The following is a 3,652-nucleotide window of genomic DNA, read 5'->3' on the forward strand; positions in this document are numbered from 1 at the left end:
GGGGTCTGTGTTGCAGCAAATGGTGGAGTGGAAGCAGATGTACATCAGAGAGTGAATGAAGGATGCAAAGTGTTGAGGGCAGTTAAGGGAGTAGTAAAATATAGAGGGTTGGGCATGAATGTTTTGTATGAGAAAGTGATTGTACCTACTGTGACGCATGGATCGGAGTTGTGGGAATGAAAGTGACGGAGAGACAGAAATTGAAAGTGTTTGAGATGAAATGTCTAAGGAGTATGGCTGGTGTATCTCGAGTAGATAGGGTTAGGAACAAAGTAGTGAGGGTGAGAACGGCTGTAAGAAATGAGTTAGCAGCTAGAGTGGATATGAATGTGTTGAGGTAGTTTGGCCATGTTGAGAGAATGGAAATTGGCTGTCTGCTAAAGAAGGTGATGAATGCAAGTTGATGGGAGAAGTACAAGAGGAAGGCCAAGGTTTGGGTGGATGGATGGTGTGAAGGAAGCTCTGGGTGATAGGAGGATAGATGTGAGAAGCAAGAGAGCGTGCTAAAAATAGGAATGAATGATGAGCGATTGTGACGCAGTTCCGGTAGGCTCTGCCGCTTCCTCCGGTGCCTTGGAAGACTGCGGAGGTAGCAGCAGTAGGGGATTCAGCATTATGAAGCTTCATTTGTGGGGGATAACGGGGGAGGGTGGGCTGTGGCACCCTTGCAGTACCAGCCGAACTCTGTTGAGTCCCTTGTCAGGCTGGGAGGAACGGAGAGGGGAGAGGTCCTCTTTTCTGTTTCATTTGTTTGATGTCGGCTACCCCCCAAAATTGGGGGAAGTGCCTTGGTTTATGTATGTATGTAAATTTAATATTACATTTTTTATTTTATTTTTACCTTTGGAAGAGTGCAGGGAGCAGTCACTCTCCCCCCAGCTCCACTTCTTTGATGTCTCACAGGATTATGATACAGGAGACGGGGTTCGCAGCCCCCTCGTCCCGTGTGTCCCTTTTAGTCGCCTCTTACAACACGCAGAGATACGTTGGCACTATCCTAATTGTTTTTATGCCCCCGCGGCCACAGAGCTGAGATGTTGAAGGAAGGGGGTGTGACTGTTCTTGAATGGTTGGCAAGATTGTTTAATATGTTTTGTGTTGTCAATGGTACCAGTAGATTGGGTTTGTGCGTGTATTGTACCACTATATAAGGGTAAGGGAGATGTGCATGAGTATTGTAATTCCAGAGGTATTAGTTTGTTGAGTGTGGTGGGAAAAGTATATGGTAGAGTACTGATTAATAGGATTAAGGATAAAACAGAGAATGCAATCTTAGAAGTACAGGGTAGTTTTAGAAGAGGTAGGGGTTGTATGAATTAGATTTTTACAGTTAGCCAGATATGCGAGAAATATTTAGCAAAAGGTAAGGAGGTGTATGTTGCGTTTATAGATCTGGAAAAAGCGTATGATTGAGTTGATAGGGAAGCAATGTGGAATGTGATGAGATTATATGGAGTTGGTAGGAGGTTTTTGCAAGCAGTGAATAGTTTGTACAAAGGTAGTAAAGCATGTGTTAAGATAGGAAATGAAGTGAGCGATTGGTTTCCGGTGAGAGTGGAGCTGAGACAGGGATGTGTGATGTCGCCGTGGTTGTTTAACTTGTATGTTGATGAAGTGGTGAGAGAGGTGAATGCTCGAGTGCTTGGATGAGGATTGAAACTGGTAGACGAGAATGACCATGAATGGGAGGTAAATCAGTTGTTGTTTGCCGATGATACTGTACTGGTTGCAGACGGGGAAGAGAAGCTCGGCCGATTAGTGACAGAATTTAGAAGGGTGTGTGAGAGAAGGAAGTTGAGAGTTAATGTGGGTAAGAGTAAGGTCACGAGATGTACGAGAAGGGAGGGTGGTGCGAGGTTGAATGTCTTGTTGAATGGAGAGTTACTTGAGGAGGTGGATCAGTTTAAGTACTTGGGGTCTGTTGTTGCAGCAAATGGTGGAGTGGAAGCAGATGTACGTCAGAGAGTGAATGAAGGATCCAGTGTTGGGGGCAGTTAAGGGAGTAGTAAAAAATAGAGGGTTGGGCATGAATGTAAAGAGAGTTCTGTATGAGAAAGTGATTGTACCAACTGTGATGTATGGATCGGAGTTGTGGGGAATGAAAGTGACGGAGAGACAGAAATTGCATGTGTTTGAGATGAAGTGTCTAAGGAGTATGGCTGGTGTATCTCGAGTAGATAGGGTTAGGAACGAAGTAGTGAAGGTGAGAACGGGTGAAAGAAACGATTTAGCAGCTAGAGTGGATATGAATGTGTTGAGGTGCTTTGGCCATATTGAGAGAATGGAAAATGGCTGTCTGCTAAAGAAGGTGATGAATGCAAGAGTTGATGGGAGAAGTACAAGAGGAAGGCCAAGGTTTGGGTGGATGGATGGAGTGAAGGAAGCTCTGGGTGATAGGAGGACAGATGTAAGAGAGGCAAGAGAGCGTGCCAGAAATAGGAATGAATGGAGAGCGATTGTGACGCAGTTCCAGTAGGCTCTGCTGCTTCCTCCGGTGCCTTGGAAGACTGCGGAGGCAGCAGCAGTAGGGGATTCAGCATTATGAAGCTTTATCTGTGGTGGATAATGTGAGAGGGTGGGCTGTGGGACCCCTAGCAGTACCAGCCGAACTCTGTTGAGTCCCTTGTCAGACTTTTCTGTTTCATTTGTTTGATGTCGGCGACCCCCCAAATTGGGGGAAGTGCCTTGGTCTATGTATGTACGTATGTACCTTTGGAAGTTCTTTTCATTAGCCCATCTAACTTTTTTGTTTAATTCTAGCATCTGGTGAGACTGAAAAGCAAAGGTGCTATGGTGCACCAATCAATACATAGTTGCCATCAATTACATAACTTACCTTGGAGGTATTGGCTGAACTTACCTTGGAGGTATTGGCTGTTTTACAAGGAAATATAATGGGAATCTTTTTAATTTTAAGGTGGCTGTTGGCATTTAAGCAACTTGGAGAGAAAAAGAATCTGACACACCTGCACCTATACAGTTGTCAGATCAATTCTATTCTTCCCTAGGAAAATGGTCATTTTTTACAAAGAAACAGGAAATTTTCTCATTTTAGGGGAGATGTCGGCATTTAAACAGCTTCGTGAGCGAAGAACTATAAACGTCAGGTGAGTATAGAAATAAATTTTATTCTATATGATGATGCTGTAGGCTTATAGTTGTTGTTACTTTTTTTTTATTGCTCCATGTCAATTAATTTGTTAACGAAAGTTAACATGGGTCGACTTAAATTTTTCTATCTTCAATTATTTGTTAAAAGAATTGTATCTTATATTATATGTAATGTTCACTTTGAAGATTATCATTAAGGCTTCAAGAAATTCTTAAAAATTGAAAACAGACACAAGTGTGTAATTCAAGTTTTTATTTATAGTAGTATTTAGTTTTTAGAAGATATAAGTCTGAAGAGCCATAGAGTAAATGGATATTTATTGAATTTTAACAAGAAAAATTGTCATTTCGAAACATCCAGTTCTTGGCAACAAAATAGTTTATCGAGCAAGAGCAATTTGATCCAATGAACATGTGTAAAATTGTAGAAAGTATAGTATGAAATACGAGAATATTATCAATAAATATGTTTTTTTACATGAACTAAGTGAACTTGAGAAATAGGAAGGTTATATAGTAAGTATAAGGTAAAGAAAAATAA

Source organism: Palaemon carinicauda, chromosome 36, assembly GCF_036898095.1.
Source record: "Palaemon carinicauda isolate YSFRI2023 chromosome 36, ASM3689809v2, whole genome shotgun sequence".
Taxonomy (NCBI): Eukaryota; Metazoa; Arthropoda; class Malacostraca; order Decapoda; family Palaemonidae; genus Palaemon; species Palaemon carinicauda.